The sequence below is a fragment of the Canis lupus genome, chromosome 16, assembly GCF_048164855.1.
Source record: "Canis lupus baileyi chromosome 16, mCanLup2.hap1, whole genome shotgun sequence".
In the NCBI taxonomy this organism is placed as follows: Eukaryota; Metazoa; Chordata; class Mammalia; order Carnivora; family Canidae; genus Canis; species Canis lupus.
In genome coordinates, this window is record NC_132853.1 from 31,254,762 (window position 1) to 31,282,075 (window position 27,314).

Genomic DNA, 27,314 nt, shown 5'->3' on the forward strand with positions numbered 1-27,314 from the left:
AGACCATGAAACATTGGAGTCTAACCTGAGGAAAAGGAAAGCATTACTTGCATTTTAATTTCCTCCACTTCCTTGCGTTTTATTTTCATATGTCCTTTTTATACTAATTGTTGATTTGGTAGCAAACTGGTTGAACCAAATCCAAGTTACTGTTTCTACATTCTTGGAAAATGAACTAGTACTTGTCATATGAATTGATTCAGCATGTTTTCTCTTTGGCAATCAACTGGTCTTAAGTTAAACTTTTGAGAATAATGGAGCTTCTTTATTAACAATGCCATTCATGCTATTTCTTCTTGAGCAAGAACACAAGGCACATGAATCTTACCTCAAATTTCAGAAACCTTATAGATTTTCAGCAATATTTCCTTTAGAGGAGTCAAATTGGGAACATTCACATTTCCAGTACACCAGAAGAAGTCTAAAAGCTTAATACATTGGATTGACTCTCAACAAATATGGTGTGTCCATCCTATTCTTCATAACAATTGAACACAAAAAGCTAAATCTTGTAGTATTTTATGTGCTTAAATCTGTGATACTTCTTGCTAGAAACAAGACTTATATTTCAAAGTAAAATGACTCTAGAGGGAAATGGAAAGGGCAAATCAGAAACAAAGGAACAAGACTTATTATAATTCTGTAAGGCTTTGGTACAGTGTGTGAGGTCTAGACACAAAAATTTGGTAAGAGTGGGATAAACAATCAGGCAAAATAGACTTGGATATGAGAGATGGACTTAGATATGAAGACTGGATATGGGTGGGAAACGGGGTTCTTTGATAGTTCTTTAAGGAGAGGAATGAAAGAGCAGTCAAGTATCCAAGCAAGCAGAGGTTACTTATCTGAATTGAGGGCAGAGGTTAGTTTGGAAAAGAGGTGGGACATGCATAGAGTTTAGAAAGAGCTTATTTTCTACAATGGACTCTTAAAGTTCTAGAATGAGAGAGCTCAAGTTTACCAAGTTATTGGCAGCCATAGAAACTCAGCATAGAGAAGAGAACCAGTGAGGGAAGGGCCTCCAGATCCTGATTTTCAGATCATGTCTCATCTCTAAGCTCCAATAGGCCTGAAGAAAGGAGGAAGTGTATTGGTCAAGTAAGGAATAGGACACGGGAGGAGTGGAGATGAGAGGTTATGAGGGAATTCGTGGAGGGCAGAGAAGAGGTGGTGATGGTGATAATGGTGATGGAGACAAGGAGAGATGGTGAAGTGATGGAAGGGAGAATGGGTGGTAAGTGGAGCTTGGTGGTGGAGAAGATTGAGGTATGGGGGCAGTGGTGGTGATGACAGGCTATGGATCCTAAACACAGACCTGTAGGTTTTATTTTACATCTTATACTGACTGTGATTGGCAGGTTAGTCCTTGTGGATGGGATTCTTCCAACAGATTGAACCAGATTGAACCAAAAAATTATAGATAAGGCAGAACCAAAGAAAGCAAGGAAAATGCTGATGTGTGTGACCTCCAAAGAATTATAATTTGCTTTTATTATATCACTTGCACATATCAAAAAGATGAATTTACAAGTATTTTTGTTTTTTTTTTTTTTCATTTTAAGCTTGTATAAAATTAGAAATTGAAATGCTCCATGGTGAGACATATTAGAAGTGGGCAAATTCATCCTTAATATAAATTGCCTGGGCAAAAAGAGTCAGGAAGACAAGTGGTTTCCCACTGCTTTGATAATCTTGAGAGAGAAACACATTTCCATATCAAGTAAAAAATAGTACTAGATCTTACTGCCCAGTAAGTGGTAATAAAAAAAAATGAAGTTTACAATTGTTACATCTATTTATCTTCCACCCAGGCCTATTATTTGTTAGACCTTTCCAATACTTTATGATAATATTTTCAAAGAGTTATAGAATTAGGAACACTTGTTCTTGGGTGAGGTAGGTGCCGTTCCGAATCTGTCAAGAGACAGTGTGGGATATTTCTTTATTTCTGCTGTCTCTTTGAATAGTAATTGAATCCTTTTCTCAGATTTACAGCTCAAGGAGAGTTTGATGTTCACAGTTTCCCATCCAACTTCCCGTATCTAGCAGAGATTTATCTGGCTTGGCTTTACTATACTGAGCTGGGATCTTATCTTACTCCCCAGTGGCTGTTACTCTGAACTAATAGAGAGCATAACAACAACAATAGAAAAAATGAATTTAAAGAAAAACAAAATGCTTTATCCTCTGGCTTTAGCCTGCAATATCATGCATGTGTTCCCTACTGCCTGCTGCCTCCAGTATTGTGCTTGTGGGAATGTAATGTAAATCACAAGGCCACTGCCTTTCAACTTTCCAATTCTTGTTTTCATGTCCCTTCTTCATTTCCACCAAAGGATATCCACCTCAGTTTGGGTATGAAAAGATATCTTCTTCAAATATCAGTACCTGATCAGGAAAAGAAATCAAGTAGGTGTTCAGTTTCTGGCAGGTAGTGACTGCAGGTGTCTGAATTGAGGATGATGGTGGGGTAAAGGACGCAATGTTTTTTTTGTTTTGTTTTGTTTTGTTTTGTTTTTTTTCTGCCTCTGATTACATTTGCACATCTGGACATGGATGTGGTCATCTTTTGATCTCCATAAATGGAACTCAGGAAGGGATCTCTTAATTTTAAAGTATCATTACATATTAATGAAGTCATTTAATCCTGAGCACATGAGAATTTTTAAGGAGTATTTATTCATAAATGAATTAGCTACCTTCTAAAATCCCAATTGATAACACCTTTCTTCTCAAAAGCTTTGGGATGCTATAGCTTTTCCCATGTGTCAGCCCGTCTTATGTACATTTACTTCTGCCAGTATAATTAAGAAAGTCTACTCCTAAAAAAATGCCACATCCAAAAGCCTGACACAAATAGTTTTATTTTATTTTTTTTAATAGTTTTATTTTCTGCTTTGCATTATGTAGTTTTCATTACACTCTTTTCAAGGGTGAGAGGATTTTTAGTTAGTTGTCTTGAAGGGATGCTCATATCTTCTATTTTTTAGGCAAATGTGGTCAGAAATAATTTAGCTTTAGAGTACCATGAGTTAACTCTTGCAAAATGTTAATCCCTGAGTTTATGAATTAATGGTTGTGTGGGCCAACCCAACATATTTATTCCTTCCTGTTTTAAAACATAAAATACAAGTGATTCTTTGGTGGGGGACTATATGGAAAAAAAATTAAGCTTTCTTTTCCTGTTAATTATCTTATTTTTTAGACTGATGGCCTTATAGATTCTGGCCAGACATGATACAATAAAATAAGCCAACTATAAGATGCTCCCCTTCCAAGCTGCATTTCTTTAGCAGCCCTTCTACTGTTCGAAGATGCTGAAGATTTTTTCTTGGATTCACTACTCTGAAGCCTGGTGAGGGGAAGGGTATGAAAAGCTACTAAAAGGGAAGAGTTTTGTCTACCTGCATCAAACTAATTCTCTAAGGTTTAGTTTACTCACTACTCTTGGAGAAAAACTTCAAAATATGTAATAAGATAGAGAGAGAATGCTCAAATCCCTTGATTGCCCATCTGTTTCATCTAAAAAATCAGGCTAACCTCCCTTGGCCACTATAATATTTTACCTTGCTTTCCAACTTCAGAACTTCACTTAAAGGAGTCAAGAACAGTGTCTGCAACAAAAAAGCTTAAAGCAAAAGAGGCAAAATATGGGTCACTGATGGGCAGTTGTGAGTTTTTATTTATGACTTTTTGTTCTGTTTTTGCTAGAGGGTAAAATTCAAATCTCAGGAACTATGTTTTGAAATCTACAGTGAGACTATCCAACTCTTCCTCAAAGACACATTGAATGACTCACCCATACTTCCTAGATGGAAAATGTGGGGAAAAGTGGTTTAAGCCAGAAGTGACTCTCACAGGAATTCATCATTTTTCTAGTTACCAATTTACTGCCTACATTTTTAGGGTTAAAAATAAGAAGGGTAAGCCCACTGACTTTGTGGGCACGCACCCTATGTGTCAGAGTTTTCATGTGAAGGACCTCTTGATTAATGCCCTTCTGCCAGCTTCTTAAAATATTTAACATGGGTTTTTTTGGTTTTGTTTTGTTTGTAAATTATGTAGTTGCTCTTGAGGATACATTAGAAGTAATGTTTATTTTGATGGTGAAGTGAGAGTGGTTAACAGATGCATTGGACTAGAAAATTTCATGTTAGCAGGCACCACTAAATAGTATTAAAACTACTGGCAGTTGAACATTTATCTTCTTTGGTAAACTCTTGGTTAGTGAGTTGATCTAAATCAGTGGCTAAAAAAATAGATGATATGTTCCTTTTGAGATGTCCTGATTTTTGCTGAGGGGAAATGAGGGGGAAGCTGAATGGACCAGCCTCCAGACCCCTATCCCTGTTTCAGTATAGATAGTGGGTCTCTTTTCTGTGTTCAAAAGATCTCTTCCTAGTTCAAAATTCTATGAATAGTATTCTTGGCAATCAGAACTTGTGGTTGGGAATGAGGGAAAAATACAGAAACCTAGAGTGCAGTGATTTTTCCAGAATGAGAGAAATTTACTTAAAAATTTACGCTGGGAAGGAGTTGAGGCCAAAAAAAAAAATGATAATGACAAAATATGAGCATATCTTGTTTTATCGTACTTCACTTTAGTATACATTACTGATTTTGTTTTTTACAAATTGAAGTTTTGTGGCAACCCTGAATTGAGCAAGACTGTCAGCACCATTTTTCCAATAGCATTTATTTACTTTGTGTCTCTGTGTCACATTTTGGTAATTGTCACAATATTTCAAACGTTTTCATTATTATTTGTTATGGTACTCTGTGATCAGTGATTTTTGACGTTACTTTGTAATTGTTTTTGGGGTACCATAAATTGTGCCAATATAAGACAATGAACTTGATAAGAAATTTTTTTTGAAAATTTTATTTATTTATTCATGAGAGACACACACAGAAAGAAAGAGAGGCAGAGAGAGAAGTGGGCTCCTTGCCGGGAGCCCAATATGGGACTCGATCCCAGATTCCGGGATCACACCCTGAGCTGAAGGCAGACACTCAACCGCTGAGCCACCCAGGTGTCTCAAACTTGATAAATATTGTCTGCGTTCTGACTGCTCCATTGACTGGTCATTCCCTTGTTTTTCTCCCTTTCCTTGGGTCCCTCTATTTCCTAAGACACAACAATATTGCATTTAGGCCATTTAATAACCATATAATGGCCATTAAGTGTTCAAGAGAAAGGAAAAAATCACATATTTCATTTTAAATCAAAAGCTAGAGGTGATTAAGCCTTGTGAGGAAGGCACGTTGAAAGCCAAGATAGGCTGGAAGCTAGGCCCATTGTGCCAAAAAGTTAGGTTGTAAATGCAAAGGAACAGTTCTTAAAGGAAGTTATAAGTGCTGCTCAGTGGACACAGAAATGATAAGAAAGTGAAACTGCCTTATTGCTGATGGACAGAGAGTGTTAGTGGTCTGGATAGAAGATTGAATCAGCCACAGTAGTCCCTTAAACCAAAGCCTAATCCCAAGCAAGGCCCTAACTTTCTAATTCTGTGAAGCCTGAGACAAGTAAGGAAGCTGCAGAAGAAAAGTTTGAAGCTAGCAGAGGTTCGTGAGGTTTAAGGGAAGAAGTTATTTCCATTACATAAAAATGAAAGGTAAACCGGCAAGTGCTAATATAGAAGCAAGTTATCCAAAAAATCTAGCTAAGCTATTAATCAAGGTGACTACACTAAACAACAGTTTTTCAGTGTAGCTGAAACAGCTTCTATCAGAAGAAGATGCCATCTAGAACCTTCATAGGTGGAGAGGAATGGTCAATACCTGGCTTCAAGGACAGGCTTATTCTCCTGTTAGGGGCCAATGCAGGTGGTGAATTTAAGTTAAGAGTTATGCTAAATCTATTATGGCCTGTGCTCTATAAATGGAACAGCAATGTCTGGATGACAACACATCTGTTTATAGCATGTTTTACTGAATATGTTAAACCCACTGTTGAAACCTACCACTCAAAAAAGAAGATTCTTTTCAATATATGACTGCTCATTGACAATGCACCTTGTCACCCAAGACCTCTGATGGAGTTGTACAAGATTAATGTTGTTTTCATGCCTGCTAACACAACATCCATTCAGCAGCCTACTGATCGAGGGATGATCAAGGGATAATTTAGACTTTCAAGTCTTATTTTTTAAAATAAATTTTGTAAGGCTATAACTGCTATAGATAGTGATTCCTCTGATGGATCTAGGCAAAGTAAACTGAAAATCTTTGGGAAAGGATTTATCATTCTAGATGCTATTGAGAACATTCATGATTCATGGGAAGAAGGCAAAATATCAACATTAACAAGAATTTGCAATTTGTTGATTCCCATCCTCATGGATGACTTGGGAGGGATTCAAGAAGTAACTTCAGATGTGATAGAAAGAGTAAGAAAACTAGAATTAGGAGTGGAGCCTGAAGATGTGACTGCTTCAATCACATGAAAAGAAGTTTGAATTGGTAAGGAGATGCTTCATCTGGATGAGCAAAGAAAGTGGTTTCTTGAGATGGACTCTACTTCTGGTGGAGAAGCTGTAAAGATTGTTGAAATGACAACAAAGGATTTAGAGTATTATATAAACTTAGTTGGTAGCAGGGTTTGAGAGGAGTGACCCCACAATTTTGAAAGAAGTGCTGTGGGTAGAATGCCATCAAGCAGTATCACATTACTACAGAGAAATCATTCATGAAAAGACAAGTTGATCAATGTAGCAGGCTTCATTTTCTTATTTTAAGAAATTGCCACAATCACCCCAACTTTCAGTCAGTGGCTGTCAACATGAGGCAAGAAAGGTTATGACTCCCTGAAAGCTCAGACGATGGTTAGCATTTTTTAGTGACAAAGGATTATAAAATCAGGAAATGCACATTATTTTTGTAGACATGTTATTGCACACTTAATAGACTGCTCCATAGTGTAAACCTAACTTTCATATGTACTTGGAAGGCAGAGAATTTATTTGACTCATTTTATTGCAATATTTGCTGTATTGTAGTGGTCTGGAACTGAACTCATGATATCTCTGAGGTTTGCTAATAAACTCCTCTTTATAAATACCAGCTGAATATCTTCACAAGAAGTTCTCACAGAAGGTCACATATCTTGTGACTTTTCTTGCTTCCAGACTCTCATAGTCCTATGACTTTTATCAGTCATTGGCACTTAAACTTTTGCTCCTTTAATATTTAATAATAAAAATGCTGGTGTTACAATACTATATTTTGTGTTTGAAAGAGAAAGTTTTTGTGTGGCCTGCCTCCCTAGCTAGTTACAGCTTACCACATGGTAATTTATCAAAACTTTTAAAAATGAATTTATGGAATGGACAAAAAGATTGTAAGCTCCCTGAGGTTAGACAAAATTGATTTGTATTTCTTGTGTTCCTCTCAAGGGCTAGCAGAGGAATATGTGTATTCCACCGATATACTGGTTATGAAGTGATTTAATATTTGTTTGCTTAGAATGTTGCCTAGGGAAGTTTTATGGAGCTTGGAGGAGGACGTCATCAGTGTAGTGTCATATCTATACTCCAGGAGAAAGGCGAATGCATTTAAGATGTTGCTTACAGAGATTACGTGATTAGAAGTGGTTGAGGTACTCCACAGGTTGCTGCATGTAGGTATTTCATGTCCTTTCAGAAGTCATGGCAAACTTCAGTTGAGAGATTATTGAAAAAAACAAACTGAACAGAATATAGCCAATCTATAATGTCTATAATGATTGTCTATTGATTAGACAAGAGTCAGTAATTTCAATAATATGCCTTAATGGTGGAAACAAGACATTAAATTTGAGGTAATCTTCCATGAGGTACCATTCATTCCTACCAAGTTCAAGAACAGGCCAAATTGGGGGCATCTACCTGGCTCAGTCAATAAAGCATGCAACTCTTGAACTCTAACTCTCACCTGAGATCTACATTGAGCATAGAGATTAATTAAAAATCAGATTGAGCTGATAAATGGAGAAGCATTAGGGGATGATCATCCTTTATTTAAAAAGATCTTGTATAATGGTGTCAATTTTTGAAAGCACTGTTCTAATTTACATTGGGCCATAATTAATTGCATATTAATTGCACAATTAATTGCATTGGGCATATTAATTGCCCAGTCCCTACTGGGCTTACTTGTTTTCATATATATTTGCTGTCTGGATTCTGTAGGCAATTATATGATATACTGCTGGAAGCCAGCTACTTCTATGAGTTTAGAAACCCCAAACATAAATCTTCTGAAGGCAATATCCAAGTCACATATTTTTCTGATTCTCCATAGCAAAATTCTTCTAGACCCATAGCTTACATAGAGTCAATATGTTGAATTTGAAACTTAACAGTTCACTAACATCCTTCTGTGACCGTAAGCCAGTTCTGGAGCCGCTGTATTATAAAGATCATAGAGATTGCTATCTGGACTAGGTTTGGTTTATGGCTTGGTCACGTATTAGCATTGTACAGAGGACAAGTCAGTCTCCTTCCTAAGCTTCTCATCTATAAAATAGAGGTGTAATAATACTTTTTCTACAGTTATCATATGTATTCAGTGAAATCTAGTTTGTTGAATATCTGGTACTTAGTGCTTAATCAATGTGCACCCTCCAGTGCATTCCAAAGGAATGCTTCCATCTTAGACATTGGTATAACCAGTCAACCATGCTTTGATTGCCAGTGTCCAGAAGCATCCATCCTCTATTCTCTAGGCTGACTCTGCCACTGGTTTTATAACTTAGTCATATTTCACTCGTACTGTGCATAGTTACCTTGACCATTTACTTCTAGAATTTCCCCTGCTTTTCAAGTGGATAGTTTGAAGTAGAAATCTGGATTTGCTAGAAAATTAATTTCCTGTGATAGTGCATGAGGCAGATGGCATCCTCTGATCCTTCTGCTGTACTCTGAAGGGTGAAGGTTGTTTGCATATTTTTTCTTTTTTGATGATACTATTTCTTGTGAATGAAGAACATGAAAATAGAACTCACTGCCTACTCCACTTCTGCTTAGAAAAGCACCCTTCAGCTTTGCTCATCTGTATCCATCCTTGAAACCTTTGCACAGCCCACTTCTCTTCCTCTCGAAGGCAGCCATACTCCCTCCTTCCATCTGACAGCACATCTCCCACACACCTTACATAATATTGGGAAAGGAGGGTCTTACATTTCACTATGTCTAATTTTTTAAATTACTGTTATTCAGATGAAATTGGCTCAGTTATCCTCAGCCAAAAAGAAAAAGGGATTTAGGGGTTCATAGGCCAGTATTAGAGCAACAATTGTATCTAAAACTATCAGTCATTAAAGTAATACATGCCTAATTTAATAATTTAAGCAATATGGAAATATTTTAAGTTAATACTGTTTTCTCTCAAACTCCAATTTCTGCCCTCCTCGGTGTATTCACTGTTAAAAAAAAATGTAATGCTTAACATTGTATATATATTTTTTACTTATGCAAGATTATACTGGTTTTATACATATGAAATTTTATCGTGAAAACAAGATACAATATAAGTTTTTCACTTCATTCTATTACATGAATACATATTTATTTATTTAGGAGGAGAGAGAGTGCAGGAAGGGGAGAGGGAGAGAGAGAATCCCAAGCAGCTCCTCATGTAGTGGGGGCTCCATCTCACAACCCTGAGATCATGACCTGAGCCAAAATCAAAAGTTTGATGCTTAATTGAATTAGCCACACAGACACCCCTGTTTCTTGAATACACTTTCAAGTCAGCACTCAAAATTTGATCAGTTTTGAAAAATGTACCATAATTTTGTCAACTCTTTCCATATTGAGAGCTGTTCTGATTATTCCATTTTTTTTTGCTAACAGAATAATGTTTTCATAAAAAATCATATGTCTATATATGTATATTTTATTTTTGTCTTTAAAATAAATTGCCTAGCTTGGATTGCTTGGTCAAGGATATCTGCATTATACATTTTAATCCATATTGCCAGAAGGCTATTCAAAAACCTTTGACAGTTACATCTTTCAACAATGTGTGAGTCAATTTATTTTTACTTAATTGGTTCTTGAGATGTTAAAATTTTTCAGTCAGAGGGAAAAATTTGACCTTGTAAACATTTTGTATTTTGTATTTTATCTGCTCTTCTGTTTGAGTATATTATCATATATTTATTGGACTTTGCATTTTATTTTCTGTGATTGCCTCTTCAAATACTTTGCCTACTTTTATTGGTTTATCTTTTCTAATCAGTTTGAAGAAGCTCTTTGTAAATTAATGATAATTATTCTTTGTTTCTCATATATAATGCAGACAGTTTGTATGTTCCCAAGTCTTTTTATCTTTTGATTTTGTTTATAGTATCTTTTGCCATAAAAGTTTTATGGAATTCAATAATTCTTAAGAATGGTTCTAGGTTTCCTGCTTTTCTTATGATAACTTTCACAAGAGTGGATATTTTATTTTGTTTATTTTTTATTTAAATTCAACTTGCCAACATATAATGCTCAGTGCTCATCCCATCAAGTGCCCTCCTCAGTGCCCATCAGCCAGTTACTCCATCCCCCTACCAACTTCCCCTTCTGCAACACTGTTTCTCAGAATTAGGAGTTTCTCATGGTTTGTCCTCCTCTCTAATTTTTCCCATTCAGTTCCCCTCCTTTCTCTTATAATCCCTTTCACTATATTCTTATATTCCACATATGAGTGAAACCATGTGATGATTGTCCTTCTCCGATTGACTTCACTCAGCAAAATACCTTCCAGTTCCATCCACATTGAAGCAAATGGTGGGTATTTGTCATTTCTAATGGCTGAGTAATATTCCATCATATACATAGACCACATCTTCTTTATCCATTCGTCTTTCAATGGACATTGCAGCTCCTTCCACAGTTTGGCTATTGTGGACATTGCTGCTATGAACATTGGGGTGCAGGTGTCCCAGTGTTTCACTACATCAGTATCTTTGGGGTAAATACCCAGCAGTGCAATTGCTGGGTCATAGGGTAGCTCTATTTTTAACTTCTTGAGGAACCTCCACACTGTTTTCCAGAGGCCCTATAGCAGTTTCCATTCCCAACAGTGCAAGAGGGTTCCCGTTTCTCCACATCCTCTCCAACATTTGTTGTTTCCTGTCTTGTTAATTTTAGGCATTCTCACTGATATGAGGTGGTATTTCATTGTGGTTTTGATTGGTATTTCCCTGATGTTAAGTGATATGGAGCATTTTCTCATGTACTTGTTGGCCATGTCTATGTCTTCTTTGGAGAAATGTTTGTTCATGTCTTCTGCCCATTTCATGATTGGATTGTTTGTTTCTTGGATGTTGAGTTTGATAAGTTCTTTCTAGATCTCGGATATTGACCCTTTATCTGATATGTCATTTGCAAATATTATCTCCCATTCTGTAGGTTGTCTTTTAGTTTCGTTGACTGTTTTTTTTTTTTTTTTCTGTGCAGAAGCTTTTTATCTTCATTAAGTCCCAATAGTTCATTTTTGCTTTTGTTTCCCTTGCCTTCATAGATGTCTCTTACAAGAAGTTGCTGTGGCCAAGTTCAAGACGGGTGTTGCCTCTGTTCTCCTGTAGGATTTTGATGGAGTCTTGTCTCACATTTAGATCTTTCATCCATTTTGAGTTTATCTTTGTGTATGGTGTAAGAGAATGGTTCTAGTTTCCATTCTTCTGCATGTGGCCGTCCAATTTTGCCAGCACCATTTATTGAAGAGACTGTCCTTTTTCCAGTGGATAGTCTTTCCTGCTTTGTCGAATATTAGTTGACCATAGCTTTGAGGGCCCATATCTGGGTTCTCTATTCTGTTCCATTGATCTATGTGTCTGTTTTTGTGCCAGTACCACACTGTCTTGATGACCAAAGCTTTGTAATAAAACTTGAAATCCGGCATTGTGATGCCCCTGGCTGTTTTTTTCTTTTTCAATATTCCCCTGGCTATTTGGGGTCTTTTCTGATTCCACACAAATCTTAAGATGATTTGTCCCAACTCTCTGAAGAAAGTCCATGGGATTTTGATAGGGATTGCATTAAACATGCAAATTGCCCTGGGTAACATTGACATTTTCACAATATTAATTCTGCCAATCCATGAGCATGGAATATTTTTCCATATTTTTGTGTCTTCCTCAATTTCTTTCAGAAGTGTTCTATAGTTTTTAGGGTATAGATCCTTTACCTCTTTGGTTAGGTTTATTCTTAGGTATCGTATACATTTGGGTGCAATTGTAAATAGGATTGACTCCTTAGTTTCTCTTTCTTCAGTCTCAGTGTATAGAAATGCCACTGATTTCTGGGCATTGATTTTGTATCCTGCCACACTGCCGAATTGCTGTATGAGTTCTAGCGATCTTGGGGTGGAGTCTTTTGGGTTCTCTATGTACAGTATCATGTCATCTGCAAAGAGGGAGCGTTTAACTTCTTTGCCAATTTGAATGCCTTTTTTTCCTTTTTGTTGTCTGATTGCTGAGGCTAGGACTTCTAGTACTATGTTGAATAGCAGTGGTGAGAGTGGACATCCCTGTCTTGTTCCTGATCTTAGGGGAAGGGCTCCCAGTGTTTCCCCATTGAGAATGATATTTGCTGTGGGCTTTTCATAGATGGATTTTAAGATGCTGAGGAATGAAAAAAAAAAAAAAGATGCTGAGGAATGTTCCCTCTATCCCTATACTCTGAAGAGTTTTGATCAGGAATGATGCTATATTTTGTTAAATGCTTTCTCTGTATCTATTGAGAGGATCATATGGTTCTTGTTTTCTGTTGCTGATATGATCTATCACGTTGATTGCTTTACGAGTGTTGAACCAGCCTTCCATCTGGGGGATAAATCCCACTTGGTCATGATGAATAATCTTCTTAATGTACTGTTGGATCCTATTGGCTAGTCTCTTGTTGAGAATTTTTGCATCTGTGTTCATCAGGGATATTGGTCTATAATTCTCCTTTTTGCTGGGGTCTTTGTCTGGTTTTGGAATTAAGGTGATGCTGGTCTCATAAAACGAGTTTGGAAGTATTCCATCCCTTTCTATCTTTCAGAGAAGCTTTAGTAGAATAGGTATTGTTTCTTCTTTAAACGTCTGATAGAATTCCCCTGGGAAGCCATCTGACCCTGGACTTTTGTGTATTGGGAGGTTTTTGATGACTGCTTCAATTTCCTCCCTGGTTATTGACCTGTTCAGGTTTCCTATTTCTTCGTGTTCCAGTTCCAGAAATGCATCCATTTCTTCTAGACTTCCTAATTTATTCACATATAGCTTCTCATAATATGTTTTTAAAACTGTTTGTATTTCCTTGGTATTGGTTGTGATCTCCTTTTTCATTCATGATTTTATTAATTTGAGTCTTTTTTCTTTTTAATAAGGCTGGCAAATGGTTTATCTATCTTATTAATCCTTTCAAAGAAGCAACTTCTAGTGTTGTTGATCTGTTCTACAGTTCTTCTGGTCTCTATGTCATTGAGTTCTACTGTAATCTTTATTATCTCTCTTCTTCTGCTTGGTTTAGGCTTATTTGCTGTTCTTTCTCCAGTTCCTTTAGGTGCAAGGTTAGCTTGTGTGTTTGAGTTTTCCCAGTTTTTTGAGGGAGGCTTGTATTATGATGTATTTCCCTCTTTAGAACTAGTTTTGCTGTATCCCAAAGATTTTGAATGGTTGTATTTTCATTTTCATTAGTTTCCATTAATCTTTTTAATTCTTCTCTAATTTCCTGATTGACCCATTCATCTTTTAGTAGGTTGCTCTTTAACTTCTATGTGTTTGAGTTTATTCTAAATTTCTTGTGATTGAGTTCTAGTTTCAAAGCATTGTGGTCTGAAAATATGCAGGAGACAATCTGAATCTTTTGGAATCAGTTGAGACCTGATTTGTGACCCAGTATGTGGTCTATTCTGGAGAAAGTTCCACGTGCACTTGAGAAGAATGTGCATCCAGTTGCATTTGGATGGAATGTTCTGTATATATTTGTGAAATCTGTTTGGTCCAGTGTATCATTCAAGGCCCTTGTTTCTTTGGTGATGTTCTGCTTAGAATATCTGTCATTTGCTAAGAATGCCCTGTTGTATTCTCCTACTATTAGTGTATTATTATCTAAGTATATCTTTACTTTGGTTATTAATTGATTGACATACTTGGCGGCTCCAGATTAGGGGCATAAATATTCATAATTGTTAGGTTGTCTTGTTGGATTGACCTTTTATGTATGGTATAGTATCCCTCTTCATCTCTTATTACAGTCTTCGGTATAAACTGTACTTATATGATATGAGGATTGCTACCCCAGCTTTCTTTTGGGGACAATTTGAATGATAAATGGTTTTCCACCCCTTCATTTTCAGGCTGGAAGTGTCCTTAGGTCTAAAATGGGTCTCTTGTAGACAGCATATAGATGGGTCTTACTTTTTTATCTAGTCCCATACCCTGCGTCTTTTGATGGGATTATTTAGCCCATTCACACTCAGAGTAACTATTGAAAGATATGAATTTAGTATCACTGTTACCTATACAGTCCCTGTTTTGTGGATTGTTTCTTTGTGCTCCCTCTTTCTTTTACAAGGTCCCCCTTAATATTTCTTACAAAGCTGGTTTGGTGGTCACATATTCCTTCTGTCTATCTTACAAGCTCCTTATCTCTCCTTCTATTTGAAGGACAACCTTGCTGGATAAAGTACTCTTGGCTGCATGTTCTTCTCATTTAGGACCCTGAATATATCCTGCCAGCCCTTTCTGGCCTGCCAGGTCTCTGTGGAGAGGTCTACTGTTAATCTGATATTTCTCCCCATATAAGTTAAGAGTCTCTTGTCTGGAGCTGCTTTAAGGATTTTCTCTTTGGACACTTGGATGGCTCAGCAGTGGTCCCTTGGTCCAGGGCAAGATCCTGGAGTCCCAGGGTCAAGTCGCACATTGGGCTCCCTTCATGGAGCCTGCTTCCCTCTCTGCCTGGGTCTCTGCCTCTCTTCCTGTCTCTCATGAATAAATAATAATCTTTAAAAAAAAGAATTTTCTCTTTATCTTTGAAGTTTGTAAGTTTCACTATTAAATGTCAAGGTGTTGAACAGTTTTTATTGATTTTTTTGGGGGGATATCCTCTCTGTCCCTTGGATCTGAATGCCTGTTTCCTTCCCCAGATTAGGGAAGTTCTCAGCTATGATTTGTTCAAATATACTTTGTGATCTTCTCTCTCTCAGCCTCTCCTGGAGTCCCAATTTAGAAGTATATTCTTCCTTCTCAAGCTATTATTTATTTCCCTAAGCCTTTCTTCGTGGGCTCTTGTTTTTCTCTTTTTTCCTCAGCTTCCTTCCTTTCCATCAACTTGTCTTCTATGTCACTCATTCTCCTTTCCACCTCATTAACCCTCGTCGTTAGGACCTCCAGGTTGGATTGTGTCTCAGTTAAAGTATTTTTAATTTTGGCCTGATTAGATCTCAACTTTGCAGTAACAGAGTCTCTAGAGTCCTTTACACTTTTTTCCAGAGCCACCAGTAATTTCATAATTGTACTTCTGAATTGAATTTCTGACATCATATTTAAATCCATGTTCAGTAGCTCTGTGGCAGAATATTGCTTCTGGTTCTTTCTTCTGTGGTGAATTATTCCTTCTAGTCATTTTGTCCAGTGCAGAGTAGCTATATGAGTGAGCTGAGTCAAAAATATCAACCATGACCTAAGTAAAATACACTCTAGATGATTCTGAAGAGATAAGAGACCAGAAAATAAAAGAGAAAGAATAGTACAAAATAAAACAAAAGGACCACTAAATTGAAAAAGAAATTTTAAAATAGTAAAAATAAACCACAAAGAAGAAAAGAAAGGGGGGGAGATGGTGGTGGTGAGGAAGTGGTGATGGAGAGAGAATATAGTTATAGTCTCCCTGAGGGGACCTAGAGGGTGATCCTCTAGGTTTTGAGTATATTTTGTTCTGTATGTTAAAAGATGCTCAATCCCAAATTTATATAAAAGAGCAATACTTATATAAAGACCCAACAGTGACCACAAAAACATGAACAAAAGATGGGCAGAATGGGAAGGAAGAGAGAATATAATCTCACAGAATGAACCAACACAGTGTTCCACTTGGTTCTGAGTGTATTTTAGTCACGTGTTAGAAGGTACTAACTTCTACCATTGTAAAACAAAAAGAGGCAGAAAAAACAAAACCCAAAAACCCATATCTCATATCTACTAAAATTAAATTGAATACATTGAAGGGAATCCAGAAGTGAAAAATATATCTAAGACATGTAATTGTAGAAATATGAAAGTCAAAAAGTAAAAAGCTTAAAAATGAAGAGTTGGTAAAATATTGTAGTTAAGGTGGGAAAAGAGAAGAATATTAGAAATTCTTAACCTGATTTAAAAAAAAAAAGTTGTAATAGGAGGTTCCTCAAAGAGTTAAAAATAGACCTGCCCTACAACCCAGCAATTCCACTGTTGGGGATTTACCCCAAAGATACAGATGCAATGAAACGCCAGGACACTTGCACCCCGATGTTTATAGCAGCAATGTCCACAATAGCCAGACTGTGGAAGGAGCCTCGGTGTCCATCGAAAGATGAATGGATAAAGAAGATGTGGTCTATGTATACAATGGAATATTACTCAGCTATTAGAAATGACAAATACCCACCATTTGCTTCAACGTGGATGGAACTGGAGGGTATTATGCTGAGTGAAATGAGTCAATCGGAGAAGGACAAACATTATATGTTCTCATTCATGTGGGGAATATAAATAATAGTGAAAGGGAATAGAAGGGAAGGGAGAAGAAATGGGTAGGAAATATCACAAAGGGAGACAGAACATAAAGACTCCTAAGTCTGGGAAATGAAATAGGGGTGGTGGAAGGGGAGGAGGGCGGGGGGTGGGGGTGGTGGAAGGGGAGGAGAGCAGGGGGTGGGGGTGACTGGGTAGCAGGCACTGAGGGGGGCACTTGATGGGATGAGCACTGGGTGTTATTCTGTATGTTGGCAAATTGAACACCAATAAAAAATAAATTTATTATTAAAATAAATAAATAGGGATCCCTGGGTGGCACAGTGGTTTAGTGCCTGCCTATGGCCCAGGGCGCGATCCTGGAGACCCGGGATCGAATCCCATGTCAGGCTCCCAGTGCATGGAGCCTACTTCTCCCTCTGCCTATGTCTCTGCCTCTCTCTCTCTCTCTCTGTGTGACTATCATAAATAAATAAAAATTAAAATAATTAATTAATTAATTAATTTAAAAAATTAAAAAAGTTGTAATAAAGAAAAAGAAAAGGAAATGAAAAGGAAAAATAAAGTCCTTCTAGTTCTATATACTATTTTCTCTCAGTCCTGGAGCCTTTTAGTGCTGCTTGTTCAGTAAACTTGCTTTTCCCTTGTTCTTCCAGCAGTTCTTCTTGAGGAGGGATCTGCTGCACTGATTCTTAGGTGTCTGTGACTGGGCGGAGATGCCCCACCCCTTGCCAGGTGCTGAGCTCAGTATGAGTTGTTTACCCTTGAGGCCCTTGTTCCCTAGAGGGTCCACCTATCCCAGGTGTAAGGTGAAGAAAAAAACAAAACAAAACAAAACAAACAGTGGGGCCAGATTTCCAGCTCTGGAGTTGAGCTCCTCACGTGTAACTAACTGTAGTCTCCCAGTCCGCACTGACCTACATGCTTCTGGGCACAGGCACGGGTGCAGTGATCTGCACAGCTTGCAGGGCACCCAGCAGCAGGAGAGTTCTTGCTTTCCTGTGCCCTCCTTGCTCCCATCTGTCCCAGGTGAACGGAGGATAGCTGGCTTTGTCCGCTTGGGCACCCTTGGATCCAGCGCCCTGTGCTGCCGGACCTGCACTCCTAGGGACCACCTTGCCAGAAGGGAACAGAGAACAGCTGCTTCCATCCATGGCCGGGCTCTAGGGTAAAGGGTGCCTGCATAACCAGCTGGCTTCTCCCAAATGCCCTGGAGGGTTGTGGTGCTCCGGCCCTTTACCATGATTGGACTGCGGTTTGCAGTGAGCTTTCTTCCAGGTGCTCCTCTGCTTCTAGTGTCTCCAGGAATCTTGATGCTTCATTGCCCCTCTTGTGATTCTGCCCTCTTTCCCTGCTAAGCACTTTTCTGTCAGGGAAAACTCAGGCACAGATTTTTAAAGTTCCTGCTTGTCCAGGGCTGGGTTTTTGTGCTGCAGAGGCTTTGGAGGCTCCACTTTTTGCCCGGCTTGTTGCTGTTCCCCTCCCCTACTTTGTTTATTTATTTATTTTTGCCTTCCTACCTTGTTGGAAGCGAAAACTGTAGCATTCCAGCTGTTTTCTCTTCACATCTCAGATCAAATTCATAGGTGTTTAGGATATTTAGAAAGTTATCTAGGTAAGTTTGTGGGACAACATAAGTTGAGGACCCCTGCTCTTCTGCCATCATGTCTCAACGTCCAAGAGTGGATATTTTAAATAGAGGATTTTATATCCACGTTCTTAAACTTTTTCTCATCTTGGAGAACTCATTCAGATTTTCATTGCACAAGAATTTTCTCATGGTGTATTCTAATATTTTGTTTTTGTTTTTTGGGGGATTCTTTTTGGAAGTATGTCCTTATGAATTACATCTTTAAATTGGCTATACTAGCTATTAATTTATTGCCTCTTAGTCCAAAATTTATCCTTTTTTTGCTATGCTTTGTGATACTAGAGCTGGACCCTGTAGACATTTTTTCTTGCTGGAGTTATTTTTGTAATGTGAAAGCAAAAAGAGGGATTTATTTTCCTTTTTCCAGTGTGCTGTGGCAGCCAGCATATTGGTTTGGGGTGTGCATGTGTGTGTGTGTGTGTGTGTGTGCGTGCGTAGGTAGGTAGGTAGGTAGGTAGGTAGAAATGGGAGGTATATTCACCTCTGCAGCTCTCATGGTTCATCTGAGGCCTTGACCCTGCAGCAGGTTTTTTCTCCATTCAGCAGCATGCTACCTCTATGGTCTAGCTATGGTGGTTGACCTTTGGTCAGCTGAGTTTCCATGAATGGGCTGTGTGCTCAAGTAGCAGCCATATCTTTCCTCAGAAGTCTGAATCTCCAGCCTGTGGAAAGGGCTCCTATAAGTTTCTAAATTTCCTCTGTGTTTTTTCATCCTTAGACCTATGAATAGCAGCTGCATCCTGCAATTATCTCTTTAATTGCTGCTCTGCTTTAGGATCTTATATTCTATTTAGTAGTCTTTACTCATTAATAATTTTTATATTAAATTTTCCCTGTTCAATTACTGACCTGGTTTCTCTCTGCTAACTTGATTTTATCTGATATGCAAGCATAGTTGAGAGATTTCTGGGAGAAATATCACAGATAATCCTGTCTGCTGTGCAGTAGTAAGGAATGGTATAGTTCAGATTTATTTGAAAAAATAAAGTCACATATATTAACCACAGAGACAAGTGAAGGCCATATGATAAAGCTCTCAACTACAGAACCTATAGTAATTTTCCTATCTGTAGTATGTTGTGTTTTGTCTTATGATGTTTGTAATAACTTTGGATCACCTCTACTTTTATTTAATATTTTTCTTCCAACCAAACCATTCTTAATATTTATTTTGTATAGTTTTAGATTTATAGACATATTGAGCAGGAAGTCCAGATCAATCCATTTTTAAACTTCTTTAAAAATTAACTTTATAAAATATAGTAGGTAATGATAATATAAATTTGCCATAAGTAGAATTTATAAAAATAAGCATGAAAGTGTTCATGTATCAACTAATATTATATCTTATAACATTACATGCATTATACTTTGAAGAAGACTAGACTGGAGTATCTCTTGAGACATGTCTTTTGTATCTCTAAGATTCTAGACTGTAAGTATACTGTGTTCGTACACTTTTTTGTTCTGAGGAAAGTGTGAATATTGTTTCAAATACTATCTTCTATAAACAATAGAAATACCCCTGTATACATCTATATTTACATTTGCGTGCACATCAACAAATCTCTCTATGGCTACTCTCTACGTCTCTAATGTCTTAATCTATATAACACCATTTCCTTTGGAATTTGCTCACTTACTTGATATATTGGCATAAGTCAGCCCCTTTATCATCCCTCATCTGGTCTTAACTTTCCTACTTTCCTATTTAAATCATAACCTCAAAAGGACAAAACCAAATTGCTTTTCCCATACTATGTAACCCTATACCAATCAAACAGTGCTATTCATGATTCATTAGAGCTCAGAAAATGCTTTCAATGAAGATGATGAGGAAGAAATTTCAAGGATTTTCTATCTTTTTTTGAGTTCAAACAAAGCATGGGAGGTTGCCACAGTAACAGATCAGTCTGAATCAATCCATAGCTTTGTTTTTAATAATAGGAAGCTGGGTTCTGTGTGTGTGTGTGTGTGTGTGTGTGTGTGTGAGAGAGAGAGAGAGAGAGAGAGAGAGAGATCACACGTGCATATTTGTGTACTTTCTTCTGCTCAATATTAGATTTGTGAATTTTTTTGTAATGGTAAATGCTTATATAGATCCATTTAAGAAATAAACCACACATTTTTGTACTCCCTCAATGGAATAGATTGTTTTCTCTCTCTTTCTCTCTCTCTCTTTTTAAACTAATACCAACAGAATTGCAATGAACATACTTTTATATACTTCCTTGAACATGTAAAAGGATCTCTAGAGAACTGAAAGTGGAATAGCTGGGTTGAGGTTAAATTACTTTTCAACTTTATGGGATGTGTCAAAATTAACTGTGTGAATGTATAAGCAATATGTTTCAATTTTCTCATATCCAAAACCTAATTTTATGAATCTTGTTAATTTTGTCCAATTAAATGAATGTGTGAAATAGTATCACATTTAAATATACATTTTCTCAATTGGTAGTGAAATATAGTGTTTCTTATATTGCCATTTATTTTTTCTTTGTAAAGCCCTATTATATCCTTGGCTCATTTTTATGATCTTCTGTCAGCCTGTGGTATGTCTTTTTTTTTTTTTTTTCTTTTTGGTATGTCTTTTTTCTTTGTTCACAGCAGTTCTCTTTTTTCCTATATAGAAGTTTATCAGCACAGATCAGGTTATGCTGTATTAATAATCTCCAAATCTTAATGATTTAATGAAACAAAGATTCTTTTCATACACAATCTATTGTGGGTTTAGATGGCTCTTCAGGAAAGCTGTCCTCTATACAACCACTCAGTAATCTAGATTGCTGTGACTTTTCAGCACAAATCCTCTTCCATAATTCCTATGGTAGAAAAGAGAGACCTGAAAGTCTTACATTGGCGTTTAAGTTCTTCTGTCCATAAGTGACACAACTTATCTTCTCTCACAACTCACTGGCTGGAACTGGTCACATGACAGCAACTTAACTGCAAGGGATGGGGTAGTGTAATCCTCCCACATACCTGGAAGGAGAAAAGAGCTACATGTAGGTGATCATTAGACATTGTTATCTCAGGACGATTTAAACTTAATGTGTACCATTATTCTTCCTGATGAATTTTAACATTATTATAAGTTCTCTCTCCAAATATCATTGGAATTTTAATTAATATTGCCACACAATTCTGAGTTGTTGGTGTTAGGGAGGGAGAGAAGAACTAACCTTTTCCAATATTAAGCCTTCCTATTATGAGCATCACTTGTGTCTCCAAATACTCAAAATTTCATTTATATCTCTTAGGATGATCTTAGCTTTAACCATATTTGATCCACATGCCTCTGGTCTTTAATTAATACCTACACACTTTATATTTTTGTTTCAATTATAAATAAGACTTTCCTAATTGGTTATTTCTCATTTATAAAAGGACTATTTTGGTATACATATTTTGTGCTTAACAACCTTAAGAAGTTTTTAGTTTGAATAGATTTTAGTGAATTCTTTTAGATTTTCCAGGAAGAAAAAAAAAAAAACTTTTACACAGTTCTGATACATATATTTTTCATATAAACAAATATAATTTTTCTGTTTAACAATAGTTTTAAATAGTAGTAATAATCACATGTAACATTACTTTTTCACTATAAAGAGAATTATGTGAGAATCTTACAATTAAGAATGGTATTATTGGGGATCCCTGGGTGGCTCAGAGGTTTGGCGCCTGCCTTTGGCCCAGGGTCAAAAGGATCCTGAGTCGCCGGATCAAGTCCCGCGTTGGGCTCCCGGCATGGAGCCTGCTTCTCCCTCCTCCTGTGTCTCTGCCTTTCTCTCTCTCTCTCTCTCTCTCTCTCTCTCATGAATAAATAAATAAAATAAATAAATCTTAAAAAAAAAAGAATGGTATTATTAGTTTGAACAGGCCTCATTCTTTACATGATTAAGGTACTAAGATGAGTATCAATATAGTTACATGACATCTATTTTGACCCTCTGATAAGGATGAATTATACTAACAAAATTTCCTATTAAACTGTTTTTGCATTATATAATCAAACCTACTTAGTCTTATTATTTTACATATGTAATGATGTTTATGTATTCAGTTTACTACTTAGAATTTTCCTGTGTTTTTAGGTAATAACTGTACTAAATTTTAGTTTTCTTTGTGTCATCTTGCATTTGCTGTGAAGGTTATGCTGGCTTTGTATAATAGGTTGCAAAGCTACAAGTTTTTAAAATTTGTATTAATTTCAGTAGTTTTGGATTTTATAATTTAAAATTTGTAAGGAATCACTTAACAATTTTTGGAACTGGGATTGACTTTGAATATACTTCTCAATTCCTCCCACGTTATTCTATTAAGTTTTCTTACCTTTTTTGGGACAATTTTGGTAGTTCTTATTTTGTTAGAAAATTGTCTTATTGTAATTTTCAAATATATAAGCACAGAATTATAGATTTTATTCCACTCTTTAAAATATACCTCTACATGTGGCTTACATTCCTTCCTGTATTTCTATTTTGTGGGGTTTATATTTTCATTATATTTTTATTAATTCCTCCTGTATTTCTAATTTGATAGTTTTTATAAATTACTAAGCTAAATGCTTAATTTATTTTTATTACTCATTTAATGGTAACATCAATTATAGCATAAAATTCCACAATACATTTGTCCATATCTCCTAAGTTTTGACATAAACTATTCCCTTTTTGTTATATACAACTTATAAAATCTACTTAATTTCTTCTTTTGCTGAAAGTTATTTTAAATGTCTTTTCTATTTTTAAATAGTAAAATTATTTTTGGTTGGCAGTTTATTTCACTTTTTGCTTTGAAATGTTTTGAAATTTATCTTGATCAAGTATGTGTTCATTTTAATAGGTATTCTAGGAAAATTTGAAAGAATGTGTTGTCTGTATTTGTGGGACACAGAGACTGCTATATATTGTTCTAGTTTGTGTCCCTGTTCCAGTATGGATCCCATGCAATTCATGGTCTACACTGCAGTTGAGGAGCGTTAAATTGGAAGGGTTCTCAAAATAAACTGGGTTGGGTTATTTAGACACAGGTTTAAGGATCAAATGTCTGTAGTTACCTGGAGACATCAGAATAGTGTATTTACCTCTTTTTGTTTCATTGTATACGCCTTAGCATTCGGCTTTTTTTTTTTTTTTAAGATTTTGTTTATTTATGATAGACATAGAGACAGAGCCACAGGCAGAGGGAGAGGCAGGATCCATGCAGGGAGCCCGAGGCGGGACTCGATCCCGGGACTCCAAGATCGCGCCCTGGGTGAAAGGCAGGCGCTAAACCGCTGAGCCACCCAGGGATCCCCTGCATTCGGCATTTTTAATTCTATCCTGCATTCTTGATCTTAGAATGTTTTGCATACTAGACAGTGGGTTCTAGTTAGAGTTGGAGGCATATTCCTTATTCTTTTTTTTTTTTTTAAGATTTTATTTATTTATTAATCACACACACACACACACACACACACACACACACCACACACACACACACACAGGTGCAGAGATACAGGCAGAGGGAGAAGCAGGATCCATGCAGGGAGCCCGATGTGGGACTCAATCCCGGGATGCCAGGATCAGGCCCTGGGCTGAAGACAGTGCTAAACCACAGAGCCACCAGGGTTGCCCCTCCTTATTCTTTTCATATTTGCTAGGTTTGTCTATTGAAATGTGCATTGGAAGGACACCTGGCACCTGGGTGGCTCAGTGGTTGAGTGTCTGCCTTTGGCTCGGGTTGTGATCCCGGGGCCCTGGAATTAAGTCCCACATTGAGCTCCTTCCAGGGGGCCTGCTTTTCCCTCTGCCTATGTCTCTGCCTCTCTCTGTGTCTCATGAATAAATAAATAAAATCTTTGAAAAAAATGTGCATTGGACCATTAGGGAGAGCTTTCATATTTTTGAACAGTTTCTTTGATGCCAGTAAGGTCAATGTACTTGAAAAAAAAATAGGGCTATTCTTCTGATTGGCCAAGGATATCAGGCTTTTCTGAAGAAACACACCCAAGAATTAGGAGGTTGGTACATAATTAACCATTAACAAATACTTTTTGGTTACTTTTCATAAATAAAATTTAAAGTCAAGGGAAAGGTTCTATACTTTAAGGCTCATTAATTTGATTTTAGGTCTTTTGACCCTAGGTCAGATTTTCCTAGTGAACTGCTTCTTTAAATTTTGCAGATTTCTTTTGTAGCCCAGACAAAGGGTACAATTTTGCAATTCCATTAAGGTAAATTTCTGTGAAGTCTGCTGGGGTTTGTTTGTTTGTTTGTTTTGGTTTTGTCAGTTTTGTCAGCAGAATCTCATAATTTGGAGTTAGACATATGTTATTTTAATTTGTGGTAAAATAATTATGTAATTTTCTACAAAAGGTTTGCAGATATATATGGCTATATGAAATCTAAATAATAACTCAATATTTTAAAATACAACAAAGGATTAAGAATTACTGATTGGAATGAGAAATATATGCAGCTTATTAGAGTTGATTTATGGACAATTATATAAGAAACAACTGGCAAATATAAAGTTTGGTTCTGGGATAAATATTTATTCCATTCTTTTTAAAAATTTTATTTATTTATTTAAAGGGGGAGGGGCAGAGGGAGAGAGCAACCCAAGCAGACTCTACAATAAATGCAGAGCCCAACATGGGGCTCGATCTTACGACTTTGAGATCATGACCTGAGGCAAAACCAAGAGATGCTTAACCGACTGCACCACCCAGACACCCCCCGCCAATTTCTTTCCATTCTTATAGAGGAATCAGGTAAACCAAAAGTAGGAAATGGCAAAGGAAAATGTCTCTTTCTCGTTCTATTTGGAAAGCTCTTTTGATTATTCTCATTCTACAGTTTCTACTTACTCTTTTCTGCATTCTGTGTTATGTATATCCTATACCCTTTTTTTTTTTACAATTTTTAAAGTGTTCTTAGTACTAAAGCTAGAGAATTTTCAATATTTTTTTCTGTTCATTCATTATTGTTCAAAGTTCAAACTTTACAGAATCACCACTGATTGTATTCTTGGATGTAGCCATCTCTATTCCTATTTAAAAAGACATTAAGGAAGTTTTCTTGTTTCTCGTATACATAGTACACACAAACTCTTAGAAGATCTGTGTGAATGAGCAGGATATTTACTCACTGCTGTTTAGATCTGTATCAGTCAAGCACAGTGACTGACAGAGTCTGTACTAAACAACATGTGTCCAAGGTCTCTCTTTTTTGTGCTGTTTCTCCATCTGAATTTTCTCTCTCTCATCTGGGCTAAAGCAGTAAGTGGGGATGAAGGTAAACAAGGTTCAGGTTACATACATCTTGAAAACAGTTTCCTTCTAGAATTTGTTAACTCTCCTCTATTTCCCTGTTTTATACTATTAAAAGTCTCATATTTCATAGCTGCACAGGGTTTTTGCATTTAACCACCTTATTTTTTTTTCTGTAGGAGAGCCATTATTTCCACACACATTGTTTTGGTCTAATTTTGACACAAACACATAAGCCAGTATTGGGAAATATTGTGTAGAACCCCATCAGTCTATCATAATTTCCACTTTTAAATGGAAAATATAATTATGTTTTACATATGTATATATTCCACAGTAGTAACCATTCTGCATATATTACTTTCTATGTTCATTTAAAACAACATTGCAACATTTATTCTTGCTTGTACATGGTATTTATAATTTTTTGTCTTTAAGAATTTAAAGTATTACATCAAAATCAACATGGTGTTGAGCCTTGAAAGAAATGGACATGATATTGTCCTAATAAGTAAAGCGTTCAGGATACCTATATCACAAATTTAGTATGTGATTTAACTAGTTCTCCCACCTATTTTCTGACACCAAATCCAGAGCTTATTCCATTATACCACCTAATATAGATAAGATACTTCAAAACACTTGCCTTCCAAATACTACCATGTTAGTTTGCTCCTTTAGTTTTATGAGAGTTCTATCACCTTTATTTGTGCAACATGGGGATATAAAAAGTTCTATAGCCTAGTGCATTGCTTTTCTCTTAATGGCTTATGACATCCCTTCAGGAGTGTCTGCTTTCTGCCTTTCACCTTTAGTATCCTCAGGTGAATTGGGCTGATTAGCCACCAACCAAAATGGACCATTTTTCTTGGGTGTTCATGAGTTGGGAAATTCTCCCTAATGCAATCAATGTGACAAATACACCAGTATAGTTTTGCTTGAAGCACATGATTTCACCTGCCACAGATTGTCTTGAGTATTCATTTCTTAGCAAGATTTTTTTTGAGGTTTTTGTCCAGTGCATTCCACCTGCTGTCTTCCAGGTCCTACATCTCTGAGGATGCTCTTTCTTACCTCTACAACTGTCTTTCTCATGTACAATCTTTCTTTTGTACAGTTACAACATACTCATACCATCTTTAGGATGGCCTCATGAAGTCACATCTCGTTACTCCATCCAGAGGCAATGTCCTGGTCTTCCTTAAATAACTGCTTTCTAGTCCCAGGGTCCACAGTATCTTTGGTTCTTCATAATTCTGTCTTAATACTCCACCCTCCTAACTTCTTTCTTCAGGGGTTGTAATTCCTGTTCTTCCTCCCATTACTCCTCTGGCCTGTCTATAGTCAATAATCAATAACTTCATACCTGTGTGCTTCTGTCCATGCTTTCAGGTTTCTGTCCATTCTCTCCAGTGGGCTACACCATCTACCAGTAAGCAGATGGGGTGGAGTAATTGAAGGTCAGACTTGGGTCATTAGAGGATTGTGGACCTGGATTCATCATTTTGATTTTTTATATAACTATCCTTATTGAACTAGGTTTTGAAATGACACCAAGGTTAGTACTGAGAGAAAATACAGAAAATAACCATATAAATCTTGCCACCATACATCTTGTAGGCATAGTACTGAGGCTTTTGTCTGTTACATTACATAGTTTCTTCTGTGTGAGGATGTGGAATAATTGCCATCATGTTCTAAGTCTGAAAAGCTGAACT

The 27,314-nt window shown here is 36.7% G+C and overlaps 1 long non-coding RNA gene across 1 annotated transcript in view; it reads left to right on the plus strand.

Moving 5' to 3' along the window:
• Nucleotides 1-943: 943 nt before the first annotated feature.
• The window catches only part of LOC140606495 (uncharacterized), a 226,745-nt gene continuing 200,374 nt past the window's right edge, over nt 944-27,314 (plus strand). Inside the window, exon 1 of the long non-coding RNA XR_012008821.1 lies at nt 944-1,098. This is a non-coding gene — a long non-coding RNA (uncharacterized lncRNA). The remainder of the gene's footprint in view (nt 1,099-27,314) is intronic.